The 14,195-nt window shown below is 39.4% G+C and overlaps 1 protein-coding gene across 3 annotated transcripts in view; it reads left to right on the top strand.

The window, feature by feature from the left end:
- The first annotated feature begins 212 nt into the window (after nt 1–212).
- Nucleotides 213–14,195, top strand: part of TESPA1 (thymocyte expressed, positive selection associated 1) — a 41,323-nt gene continuing 27,340 nt past the window's right edge. Inside the window, exon 1 of one of the 3 annotated variants that reach the window (XM_059683153.1) lies at nt 213–368. The gene's annotated coding sequence lies outside the window, so the exon portion shown is untranslated. Of the gene's footprint in view, nt 369–3,916; nt 4,063–4,170; nt 4,214–14,195 lie in introns of those variants that run through there. The other 2 variants (XM_059683154.1, XM_059683155.1) reach the window with 2 other exon arrangements.

The raw sequence follows: 14,195 nt of genomic DNA, 5'->3' as shown, positions 1-14,195 counted from the left end.
TTAATAGGAAAAGATCTGCCGTTTGAGGGGCACCAAGGCAGCCCTCTGAGGAGAAGGGCTCACTAGTGGCGAGCTCAATACTTTGTCTGATACTTTGCTCTTCAGTCAGCCTCCTGAGCTAGAGCAAAGGATGTGGCTGGGGTAGGAGGCGGGGACTGTGCATTTGTGTGTATATGTGCCTGTGTGTTTTCTCATTTCCGCTTCCCCTTTCAAGCTTGCAACTGCCGTTTAATGAGGACAGAGAGAAAAGTGCAATATGCAATATGATACTTTCTCACTGTCCTCACTGCGATCCCCATGCCTGGGAAAGGGTTGGCCCAGCTTTCATGACTGCTTTGCCTCAAATTCTGCTCTCTACCAGCAAACAGGTGAGTGCAATTTCCACTTTATTTAAGACTATGCTGATGTAGGATGATGCTGGGAGACAGCAGAAAACAGGTCAAAGAAACACCAGGCTGTGAAGAAACGAGGAAAGTCAGGAGAAAATCTCCCGCACCCCTGACTCCAACCTTTAAAAAACTCATCATTGTGCCTCTTGGAACAGGGAGTCCTTTACACTCTTTTTTTCCTTCCCGTTACTAGAGAGGTACTCTTTCTGGGGTCACAAAGCATGGGTTCCTTTGATGGCCTGAATTAATATTTCGGAATGTTTCACCTTTCTCACCTGAGACGTTTATCTCTGTGTCTTGCTGTACTCACTTTGGCTGTAAATTCAATGTGATTCTAACTTTGAAAGATTCTCCAGGTGAAAAGTTTCTTAGCTTCATTTCAGGTCCCATTCCAGCATCCATAACTCTGACTAAATCAATTTTGTTTTTTGTGGGTATGAACTGTCTTCAGAAATCATGGAACAAAGCTGTTGAGGAGATAAACTAAAGCAAGGTACACTGGGGTTACCCAGGAAGTTACACAATTGGACAGCACCAGACCAAATTAACTGGACGGCTCAAGATAGATAACTACCCGTCAGGGTTGGCTTTCAGCTGTACATGTCAGAGATGGGTCAATGAATATATTGACTACTTAATGGCCCACATAATCCCGGGCGGAGAAGGGTGGATTCTGTACTTCCCCAATATCCTTGTCTTAGTAGTATCCAGGCTGAGCATGTCACCACCTACATGAGTTTTGGGGAGGGTAGAAGAGTGGAAAGATCCACTACGCTGGGGTTTCCCCCATGCCCTTGCTGTGCTACTGAGCTCCCCAGTGTGTGGAAGAGAAGGGGTAGGTCCCCAAAACAGAACAAGGACAAGATAAAAGAGCCCCACAGGAGTGATCTGATAAGACCACGAGGATTTGGAAGAGATCCCCAGGGAAGGAACAGTGACTCCATCTACCACCAATGGCCTTGGGTAGAGAGGCCCAGGGACATTCCAGGTAGTACATGGCAGTGCCGAGGACAGGAGGTCGGAGGTTGGAGGTCAGAAGCTTTCAACTTGTGTGTTCAAACTTCAGACTTAACCATGTTAGGCTTGAGTGATTAGAGAAAAAGATCTGGTGGGATTTTCCTGTAATATGAAGTATTACTAGGAAGAGTGTATTCTCTATTTCTACATATTATCAGAGATAACAAGCTAAAGATACAACATAGGGGACAGAAAGAGATCTAACAAATGATTTCTTATTCACGGGCACTCCAGGGCATTTAGAAGCTTTTTACAACAATCCTAAGAACACTTGCTCACAACTCCTTTGGCCCTCTGAATGTTAGATGGAATCCAGTGAGGAAGCATTAGGCAGTGGCCATAGAGACCCAACAGTCATTTTTAGTTTCAGATTTATGATTCTTATTCTAATAGAAAATAGAGAGAAAGTTCTGTCCCAGCTCAGATCGTGACTCACAAGGTCCACTCTGAGCTGCAGTAAAGGAAAAAGATCAGACATTTATTTCCATTTGATAACTAACAACTCTTTGCCACTTGAAGGACAAGACCAAAGTGGGTATCCTGATACCCACTGTACTCCGTGCCCTAGCCATGTCCAGGCCTAATGCAGAAAAGCTTAAACACAGATTTTAAGGAAAAGAGACATTTCAGATATTGTTGGGGAAAAGAGGGAAGAATAAAAATTAATGCATGAGGGAAAGAGCTTCATTACCAAGGAAATAGGACTGAAGAATTCAATATATGAATTCACAGAATGCAATGATCAATAAATCTGCTCATTCTCCCTTGTCTCTAGACCAGTGGTTCTCAACCTTCCTAATGTGGCAACCCTTTAATACAGTTCCTCATGTTGTGGTGACCCCCAATCATAAAATTATTTTCGTTGCTACTTCATAACTGTAATTTTGCTACTGTTATGAATTGTAATGTAAATATCTGATATGCAGGATGTGTTTTCATTGTTACAAATTGAACATAATTAAAGCATAGTGCTAATCACAAAAACAATACGTAATTATATATGTGTTTTCCGATGGTCTTAAGCGACACCTATGAAAGGGTCGTTTGACCCCCAAAGGGGTCGCAACCCACAGGTTGAGAACTGCTGCTCTAGACTAAGCTGCCTGTTAACCAGTCCAAATGGACTGATGTTTCTTTTTTTTAGTATTAGGGGGAGTTAATTAAATTTATTGGAGTGACATTGGCTAATAAGATAATATAGGTTTCAAGTGTACACTTTTATGATACATAATCTGTATATTATATTGTGTGCCCACCACCCAACATCAAACCATCCTCTGCCACCACATATTAGACTCCCTTTACCCTTTACTACTCCCCATCCCCTTTCCTCTGGTAACCACCTCACTGTTGTCTGTGTCTATGAGATTTGTTTGTTTGTTTTTTTTGGTTTGATGTTGGGTGGTGGGCACACAATATAAAATGTTTATTTTTTGCTTTCAATTTTATATCGCACATTGAGTGAAATCATATGGTTCATAATTTTTTCTGTCTGACTTATTTCCCTTAACATGGTATTCTCAAGATTCATCCATGTTGTTGCAAATGGCAGTATTTCATTTTTTCCTATGGCTGAGTAGTTCGTATTCCTTTGTATATATATCACATCTTCTTTATCCAATCAACTATTGAAGGATATGTCTTGATGACCATAAATAATACTGCACTGAACATAGGGCTGCATATATATTTGCAAACAAATGTCTTCTAATTTTGTGAGTAGGTACCCAGAAAAGGGGTTGCTGGGTCATATGGTAACTATATTCTTAATTTTTTGAAGAGCTTCTGTATGTGTTCTATAGTGGCTGTACCAGTTTACATTCCCACCAGCAGTGTAAGAGGGTTCCTTTTTCCCCACAACCTCTCCAACACTTGTTATCTTATTCTTGATGTCTTTAAAATCTATGCAGATGAATAAAATTTCATGTTTCCCAACACTGAGAGCACAGGATTACTTTCTTCCAAACGTACAACTGTAATATTTCCTGTAGCAGTTTGCAAGCCTTTTATAAAACTCATCCACCTTGTGGAAGTAGAAGTAAGAAAAATGCCAAGTAACATCTCATTTTTTCCCTGAAATAGATTGAACTGCTCTCTTAGACCCTGAAAGTTCCAGAATACTCAAATGCTATTCTCGGTAAATTTTGTTCTGATGATCTTACAAACTGCAGTGGCATGAAAGAGGATTTGAAATTAGAAAAATATTTCCTATCTATGAAGCATGTAAGAGGATGTTGCAGTTGGGGTATATAGAATGGGGGGTAGTCAATCTGGCTTGAGGTAGAGTTTGTTCCATCCACAAACCGAAATGTTGGCTGTGCTGGGATTTCTGACAGCCCTTTGCCACGGTGGTGATGTGTGTGTTGGTTGTGAATGTGGATAAGACGCAGAAAGTCTTATGGGCCCATCATGGAAACTCCGTTTCCTTTTTCTCCCCTCCCACGCTTGTTTTCATTCTCAGTCCCAATTCACAGACACTGCTTGCGGTGTAGGAACAATACAGACAGAAGAAAAGTGAGATCTGTCTGATACATGTCCCTGGGAGGAGGCCCAGAGTGATAAACAAAAACCTGGGGCAGGGTCTTAGAAACCAAGAATGGCAGGAGGAAGGCTATTGATATAGAGGAAGAAAGCATGCACCTGGAACTCAGAACTTGTAAGTCCCATTTATAACCATTAATATTCTACATGACTTCAGATAAGCCTCTCTCGTAATCTCTCTCTATATATCTCTTTTTCTTTCTCTTTTAGTTTCCTCAACTGAAAAATGAGTGACAAGGATTAGATGATCTTCCTTTGGACATTAAGTAAGAATGAAGGACCCGGTCATTGCATACTTTTCATCCGTGCTTAACAGCAGCATCCCTTTCTTACCATCTGGATTGTGCACCCATAGTGTATCCTGCTGCCTACTCTTTCCTTACTTTCTTATGCCTTAAAATGTTCCAACCTTAGTAAATGGTTTAGGCTAAGGGAAGATTAATAATAATAACAGCTACCATCTATTAAGCACCTCCTTTATACATCAGGGACTTAATATACTGGAGTGGGAAAAGTAGGCTTACAGTTGTGAGTATGCAAAACAGAGTGTATTCTTATATTATTATTTATTAACTATTATATTATTTTCTATACAAACAGCTGCCCCACCCTGTATATTATTCAATTTTACCCCCCAGTAAACCAACATTTCATACATTATCTTTTTTACATATGAAGAAAGTTAGGTTTAGAGGGGATAAGTAATTTTACCAAGGATACATGCAGTAGGTAGACAGAACTGTGATTCCAAACAAAACTTATTCTGATTCCATGGCTCATACTCTTTTTATGGTTTTCCTTCTCAAGGGTTGACCATCACTTCTGAGCCTTTTTTTAATCCTAATCTAAACATATGTTTATTGATTTTTTTTTATAGAGAGAGAGAAAGAGGGAGAGAAAGAGGGAGGGAGAGAGAGAAACATCTATGTGAGAGAGGGAACAATGATTTGTTGCCTCCCATATGTGCCCCCACCAGGAATTGAACACACAACCTAGGTATATGTCCTGACTGGAAATCAAACCTGCAACCTTTCAGTGTGTGGGATGATGCTCCAACCAACTGAGCCACCTGGCCGAGGTTTTTCCTGGGCCTTTTGAAAATATTCCCATGATGAGATAACTGTACACATAGCTGATACATATTTGACAGGTTCAAATTGGTAGGCCCATACTAGTTGTTAAATATTAAAATATGTCCACACCAAATTATGACAAATGCTCATTGTTCCAGGCCCTCTGAGTGTCCATGACCAATCCTTGCTATCCCAGCCCTTCCCACAAGATTCTGAGACTGGCAGCAAAAACTCAGTGCCACACCAGCCCTGACTCAGCCCCAGGGCAGTGACTGGTGTCAACTCTGATTGATCTATGCCATCCCATCATCACTGTTAAATGCTCTGAATGCCACAAAAATGTCTCCTCTCAACTAGAACCTAGTTGGGCCCTTGCTGTTAATCTACTCCATAAGGCTGAGGAAGGCAAAATTGCTTCATAATTATCTAGTTGGCGTCAAAAAGGGATATTATGCTATTAACCAAACAAAGGAACACCTCACTCATCAAGACTGTCACAAACCCAAGTATAAATTACTTTTGGTTTATGCTGCCTCTTCTATACAAAGCTGTAGAATGAAGAGTTTGTGTAACATGAAATGGAGATATTACTAAAATAGTTTGTCCTTTCCTTTATGCAAAATGCATTTACCACTGACACCTAAATAGTGATCTTAGGGTTTTGTTGTTGTTGTTATTATTATTATTATTATTATTATTATTATTATTATTATATTGTTAGTGGAAAGATTGTATCTCAAGTCAGACCAACCTGAATTTAATTCTCAACACTATACGATCCTAAATATATGACCTTGGACAAGTCACATATCTTTTCGAGCTTCAGATAAAAATTATTAGCTCAAATGTGATTGTCAAGATTAAGTGAGATAGTTCGTGGGGAGATTTTATGAATAAAGATAAGGTACTCAATACATCTTATTATGTGTTATGAGTTATTATGAGTACCTTTTGCTTGACTTACCCTTGTTAATATGTAGAGAAACTCTGGCTACATTCTTGAGAAAACAAAGACTAGAAGTATGTGATGTTCTCAGTGTAGTAATAATAATATCCATAATTGTTTTCTCTGCTACTGATATTACCACTTCTGGTTATGATTTTTGTTCGATATTCATTTCCAAGCTCTTAAACCACTCCCTAATATTAAACCACTAGAGTTTTTTTTTCCTCTTGTTTAACTTCAACCCTGTCTGCTACAAATCCTGCTTTTTAATATAACATCCTTAGAACAGAGAATTCTCTCCTATTCTGCTTGGTTGTGATCATATTTCCGAACACTTGACAGATTGTGGAGAAATATTTGGGGAGTGAGCCTTTCAAGAAATGTAAGGAAGAGGAAAGGACAAAGGGCTGATAATAATAGCAGTGGACAATAGTAAGACTTTGGGGTGATTCAGGCAAGTAGCTAGAGAAGCAGTGTAGACTTTTGTTGTTTTCTTTTGCAGGGGGTGGTTATTGGGAATATCAGAGAAAAGATATCACAAGCTTCAGATTTCCAACCTCATAGAAAATAGATTAAATATATCATTATAACATAAACCAGCATTGAGACGATTGTAGAAAGAAATTTTGACCAAGAAATGAAAACTTAGAATGGGGAATTCTAGGAAACATTTTTAAGATAGGAAAATTTGATACTTTAAGCTTATAAATTCAGTCACACTAGTGTGACCATTATATTACATTAACCAAGGATTGACTTGACTATGCCCCCAGCCTTTTTCCTCTTTACTACAAGGTATACAAAATATATACATTAGGAGTTGAGACCATAGGGAAAATCAGGAATACCTGTCCAATGAAATATAAGAATAATTTTCAGCACCAGTGTGATTCTTGTTCATATGTAGGTATAGCATTTCCTGAGCTCCTTTTGTTGCAAAGACTGTGAGATGCCCTAAAATAAGATTTAGGGAACAGACCATAAGAAGAGGTGGATAATGAAGAAAAAGGTAACCACTTATCTCTTGTTTATTATAATACTAGAGGCCCAGTGCATGAAATTCGTGCATGGGTAGGGTCCCTAGTGGCTGCCGCTGCTGGCCAGGACCTCCCTTTCCCCAGCTGCCTGCCAATGCTGCCACTGGCTGGGGCCACCCTATTAGGCTTTTATTGTATAGGATGTGTGCTAGTTGTTAGAAATAGATAATTGAAAGCAGATGGCTTGAGTAGGACTTCAAAGGGTAGACAGAATTTGTTTGGAAAGAGAGAAAGATGGATGAAGCTATATAAGCTAAAGCAGAAAAGTTTAAGTACTGGAGGTCAGTGAGCAACACCTGACTGAATCACACATGTTTGAATTCCTTCTTAGCCTCCCTCATCAGGCTCACCACTTTCCTGGGTCAGTGAAAGTTGGAAATCCAGAAACCCCATAAGTTAGTGTTCATTTTAAAGGAAAGTTGCCAAATGGAAAGTAAATTCAGGGGCTATTGGACTATTTTTTAATTCTTATGGGGGAAACTATACAAATGCACTTTTTTATAGGTATCATTCCTACAAATATTTCAAATTCAACTAGAATAAATTCATAAACATTGGTATTGGTGGCAAACTTACAAAACTTCAAGTCCCACCAACTTAATTTACTTTTTAAGTATGTTTTTATTGATGTTTAGAGAGGAAGGGAGCAAGATAGAGACATAGAAACATCAATGAGAGAGACATCGTCAATCCACTGCCTCCTGCAAGCCTCCCAATGGGAATCAAGGCTGCACTCAAGCATGTGCCCTGGCCGGGAATTGAACCAGTGACCTCTCAATTCCTGGGTTGCTCAACTGCTGAGCCACGCATGCTGGGCCCACCAATTTATTCTTTAGAAGCTAAAACCAATGCACGAATAGAATGATTCAGCAACCCCATCCAGAGACATGTTTGTTGCAGCGGCAGTGCACCAATTGCAAGGAACATTTCACAGACAAGCAAAATTGGCAAACAAGAGTAAAGCTCTTGGCTTCAAGTTCTGGATGGCAGAGTAGGAAGATCCCGAGCTCACCTCCTCTCATTGACACCAAAACTATAATTACATATAGAATAGCTATCTCTGAAAATGACCTGAAGACCAGCAGGACAGGTTTTCTACAACTATGGACATAAAGAAAAAGCCGCATTGAGACAGGTAGGAGGGATAGAGACTGTCTAGTCAGGACCCATGTGGTGACTGACCAGTGGAAGGGATAGCACAACTCCAGAGGTTGTCCCCAAAGAGTGAAGGGTCTGAGCACTAGCATGGGGAACCTCACCAGGAAGAGGATCCCCCATAGCATATGGCTTTGAAAACCAGCAGGGCTTACATCTGGGAGAGCCAAAGGCGGTAGGAAACCCAAGTTGTGCTCTTTCTGAGTCCTGGCACAGAAAGAGCAGTTTGAAAAGCACCTAGTTTATGCATGAATGTGATATATTGGCCAATTTTAGGGTGTGTGCTGGAACAAGGATCTGTTGAAACTTTCTCCTCAGTCAAAAGGGGCCACTATTTCCTCTTTTTTTTATTCTCCTTCCACCTAACTGGTCTGACACTAGCCGGCAACATTTCTGATACTCTCCATTAAACTTGCTAGCACTATTCACCTCACACTGACATTTCCCTGAGGACTTATCCAGGCTGTCATCTCTCCAAAGCAGTTCCTTCCCTGCCACACCCAATGGGTAGCCTCAGTGGGCACCAGCACAACAGCAGTATATCTGCACTAGCATGTCTGGACCTCACAGCCAGCCACACAGAAGGCTTGCCCTGCATACCAGTGTGTGCCGGGGTCCAACCCCAGCAGGTCCAGGGGTCCCCAAAGGTGTGGACGGAGTCGGCGAAGAAGGAATGACACGGAGACAGCGTTCAGTTGATCAGCAGCCTAGCCAGGATCTCCAGCCAAGTTCTGGTCTTGATCTCCAGAGAGGCTCTGCTTCGGATCTCCAGCCAGGTTCTGTGGCCAGGTCCTGGTCAGGTTCTCTTGCCAATCTCCGCAGTCAGGTTCAGTCCAGGATCCCTGCCATGCTCTCTCGCCAGGCTCCGCCTCCAGGCTCCGAGGCCAGTCCCTGTCCAGGATCTTCCGGCATGCTCTCGCCAGCGAAGTTCTTCTGTCTCTAGAGAACGTTCTGTGTAGGTTCTGTGCCTAGGCTCTGTCTCTCTTGGTCCTGTCTTCCAAGCCCTGTGTCCTTAGTTCTGTGTTCTGAGTTCTGAATCTCTGTCTTCTGAATTCTGACTCCTAAGTTGTGTGTTCTAAGTTCTGAGTTCTGAGTTCTGTGTCTTGCTGTCTTGTTACATCTGTATTTATACCAGTTGACTCAATCCCATCAATCTCTATTACAAAGGTTAGGGCGTTTCTTATCTCCATTCCAGGGAGAAAAGATTATGTAGTTTAAGCATGATTGTTCGTAGTTAAAGGGATTAATTACCCGCCTGGCACTTAGTTGAGGGGTTTTATTCCCTCCCTAACTTCAGGGGAAAATCCCTACCTGGGGATTCAACCTTTCTCGGAGAGGTGACCTTGGTTAAAACACAGTGCCAAGAAGGTGAGCAAACATATTAAGAACCATATGCCATATATGCCAGGTCCCTTGAAACAGCAAGGATGGACCGGCTCCCGGCAAGTGTGTCCATAACAGTAGTGACCAGACCTCACAGCTAGCAGGCCAGGGACCAGCCTCCCCTGACAGTGTGTCCATAGAAGCTGTGGCCCAACCAAAATAGGAAGTCACACTAATCCATTCAAGGAGCATCTCTGGAGCACCTGGCTCTGGTGACAAGGGGGATTCCACCACTGAGTCCCTCAGGACACCTTCTAAATAAGACCACACTTTCAAAACCAGGTGATGTAGCTAACCTACCTAATACATAAAACAAACAGTCAAAGTGAGGAGAGAAAAGAATATGTTCCAAACAAAAGGGAAAAAAAAATACAAAGCCCAGAAAAAGAGAACTAAATGAAACTGAGGAAAGCTGTATACCAGAGAAAGAGTTCAAAGTAGTAGTAATAAAGATGCCCACCAAATTTTGCAGACAAGTGTATAAACTCAAGTGATAACTTCAACAAAGAGTTAAAAATTATTTTTTTAAAAAGGACCTATCAGAACTGAAGAATGTAACAACTGAAATGAAAAATATACTGGATAGAATCAACAGCAGATCAGCCAAACCAGAAGTATGGATCAACAATTAGGAATACAGGATACTGGGAATCACCCAATTGAAAGATCAAAAAGAAAGAATTTAAAAGGATAAAGATAGTATATGGGACCTCTGGGACAGCATTAAATGTTCTAACATTTGAATCATATGGGTCCAAGAAGGAGAAGAGAGAGAGAAATGGATTGAAAAAACTATTTAAAGAAATAATGGCCCAAAACTTTCCCAACCTGGAGATAGAATCAGACATCCAAGTTCAGGAAGCACAGAGAATCCCAAACAAGATAAACCCAAAGAGATCCATACCAAGACACATTATAATTAAATTGTTAAAAGTTAAAGATAAAAAAAGGATCTTAAAAGCAGCAAGAGAATAACAACTAGTTACATTTTAAGGGAATGCCCATAAGACTATCAGCTGACTTTTCAACAGAAACTTTGCAAGCCAGATGGGAGTAGCCTGATGTATTTAACATAATGAAAGGGAACAACTTATAATCAGGAATACCAGCAAAGTTATCATTCAGAATTGAAGAAGAGATCAAGATTTTCTCAGACTAGCAAAAACTAAAGGAATTTATCATTACTAAACTGGCATTACAAGAAATGTTAAAGGGAATTCTTTAAGTGGAAAAGAAAAGGCTGAAACTAGAAATAAGAAAATATATGAAAGAAAAAAAAATCTCACAAGTAAAGGCAAACATATAGAAAAGGTAGTAGACCAACCACTTATAAATATAATATGGAAACAACTAAAATTGTAATAAGTACCTATCTATCAATAATTACTTCATATAAGCATAACCAATGGACATAAGACACTGGGGGATAGGGGAGGCTAGGGGACTGCCAAGGGCGGGGGGGGGGGGGGAGAGAAGGACACATATGTAATACCCTTTGTAATACTTTAAGCAATAAAAAAAGAATGGACTAAGTGCTCCATTCGAAAAACATAGGCTAACTGAATGGATAAAAAACAAGACCCTTACATATGCTGCCTATATAAGACTCATATCAGGTTGAAAGACACACACAAACTGAAAGTAAAGGGATGGAAAAAGATATTTCATGAAAATGGAAATTTAAAAAAAGCTGAGATAGCAATACTTATACCAGACAAAACAGACTAAAATAAAGGTTATAACAAGAGACAAAGAAGGACCCACCAATTCTACTTCTGGGTGTTTATCTAAAGAAAAACAAAAACTAATTTAAAAAGATATAAGCACCCTTATGTTCACTGAAGCATTATTTACAATAGCCATAATATGGAAGCAACATAGGTGTTCATTAGTAGATGAATGGACAAAGAATAATTGTATGTATGTACACGTAGTGGAATATTATTCAGCCATGACAAAGAATGAATCTTGCCACTGCAACAATATGGATATACCTAGAGGTTATTATACTATGTGAAATAAGTCAGAGAAAGACAAATACTGTATCATTTTATTTATAATGTGAAATCTAAAAAACTAAACAACTGAATAAACAAAATATAGATACAGAAAAACTGATAGTTGCTAGAGAGTGGGGGGATAGGCAAAAACGTAAAAGAGATTAAGAGGAAAATTTTATAGTTATAACATAAGTCACAGAGATGTGAAGTACAGCAGAGGGAATTCAGTCAATAATATCACAATAATTTTGTATGATGACAGGTGGATACTGGACTTTTCGTGGTGATCACATTGTAAGGTATATAAATGCCAAATCACTATGTAATACACCTGAAACAAATATAATATTGGATGTCAACTATACTTTAATTAAAAATAGCTTTACATTCCAGAATGAAAAAGAAGATCTAATTGACTTGCCAGAAGTCAATTAATTGCACACAATGATTGAAAGGATACCCAAGTTTCCTGATTCCTAGTCAGTGCTCTTCACACTGCACCAAACTCCATTGTATATATAGGTGTATGTTTTTGTATGACCTGTTTGGAGAAAATATCTCCATTCCCCTCTCTCTATTACAAGGGGCCACAAGGCCTTCAAAGGTGCCATCTTAATAGTGTGTGCAGCCCCATGTTTCATTTCTTTCTAACACTCTCACTGCTGATGTACTTGTCTGATAATCGTTTGCTGCTTCCTCCAGATTCCCACAAAGAATACCCCCTTTCTTATCTCCCAGTAGTACTGCTTCCTGCTGTTACCACTAACGAGACAATTCTATTTCTCCCTGTCTCATAATATCACTGCACTTAGAGTGTTTCCATATGTCACCCCCATGAACAGGTCTCTACAACCCAAGTGTGGCAGAAATTGAGGAAAATTAGCTAATTAAATTCCCTGGTCCCATGCCCAGTTTGCCACAGTTGAAAAGATTAGCATAGATATACCTTGCATATTTTATTTCAGACTTAAGACCATTGTTGCTTTTTTCAAGAGAAGAAATTATTCAATTCTCACCCAAATTGCTTAGAAAATTCTGTCATTCTCAATAGGCAGTAGAGTCCTTAAGTTGCCCAGCCTTCTTGTTGTCCTAACTATAGTATTTACTTGTAAACCTTTCTTTGGAACTCTTAAGCATTGAGGGTTCTCTTTCCAAAGGAATTTTCCTTTAGGTGTTTACATTAAGTAAAACTTTTCTGCATAGGACAGAGAAACAAATCAAAATAGTTAAGAAAATAACAACTTCTGTTCACAATTATAGGAACTTCAAGAGTAGAAACAAGTCATAGAATAATCCTCACATTCATCTTTTTCTCTAACTTGTAGCCCAAAACATTTTGCATGCTTAGTAAACACATAATTACAAGCTTATTGTCCACAGTTTTGAAGCTGATCTCCCTTCATGTATCTATGATAATTCTATAAGATGCTGGGCTCCTTTGGGGAATAATCACCTACTAAAATTATTCACTCATTTAGAGAATAAGTATTTATTAAGCAACTGGTATGAGTTAGATTCTGTTTTAGACATTAGGGACATAACAGTGAATAATCCAGACAAAAATCTCTGTCCTCATGGAACTTATGTCCTAATCAGAGGAGTAAACAATAAATTAGCTTAACAAATAAAATGTAAGTATTTTAGTGATAACAATGAAGAAGAAAATCAAGCAAAAAAAAAACCCAAAAAACAAAAAACTCAGTGAAAAGTGATTATTGTAGGCTCTGCAAACCAGGCCTGACACTACAAACTGAGAAAGTTGTTTAAGAGCTGAGTTTTGCAGGTTAAGTCTGCCAAAGTTGAAGGACAGGAGTGGGGGAAGGAGTGAAGAACATGAGAAAAACCTAAGATTAATAAAAATATATATATATATATATATAAGCATTTTCGGGGGTAGAGGAGAAATTAGCTTATATGAGTGTGATGAAGTTTCAAACATGTGGGAAGAATATAGAGTAGATTCATATCACAGAGGATGTTGAAACTCAAGTTGAGGCCTCCATCTACCATCTCAATTAGTGAGATTCTGACACTACTCTAAGCTAGAGTGTCCTGATTGAGAAACTGAGACCAAAAAGAGGGATTAAATTTTCCAATGCCATACCATTAGCAAATGGCAGAATATAAAGTGTGGACGTCAATATTCCTCTCTTTCTTTCTTTCTTTCTTTCTTTCTTTCTTTCTTTCTTTCTTTCTTTCTTTCACTTTTTTCTATCTCCCTTCCTGCCCTCCTGCCTTCCTGCCTTCCTTTTAAATTCTCTTAACCATCAAAAGGTTTATTCTTGTAAGCTAAAGAGGTCTTGTGATTTAGGTGAAGTTCATTCGCTGTGGGAATTAAAGACAACAGGCAAGCCTGGGCTCACTGACAGCAACCCATTCAACATTTTGGAGGTGCAGACTAACTAGGTAAATAAACTCTGATATGGCTTTTTCAATTCTTTCTCGTGACCGTTTCAGCATCTTTTCATCACCTCACAGCAGCTCTGACCAAAGGACAAATTATCTCTGCTACCCTCTTTGTGATTTCCCTGTGTCAAAAGCATAATTAAATGATTTAATTCCCCCTAAAAGGCACAGGCAGTGGACAAAAGGACAGGTGCCCAGAGTTAACAAAGTTTCATAATTCCAACTGTTGTTGCTCTTTGGAAAAAAAT

Source organism: Myotis daubentonii, chromosome 2, assembly GCF_963259705.1.
Source record: "Myotis daubentonii chromosome 2, mMyoDau2.1, whole genome shotgun sequence".
NCBI lineage: Eukaryota > Metazoa > Chordata > Mammalia > Chiroptera > Vespertilionidae > Myotis > Myotis daubentonii.
Note: the sequence above shows the minus strand (reverse complement) of the source record. Positions and strands in the feature narration are given on the sequence as shown.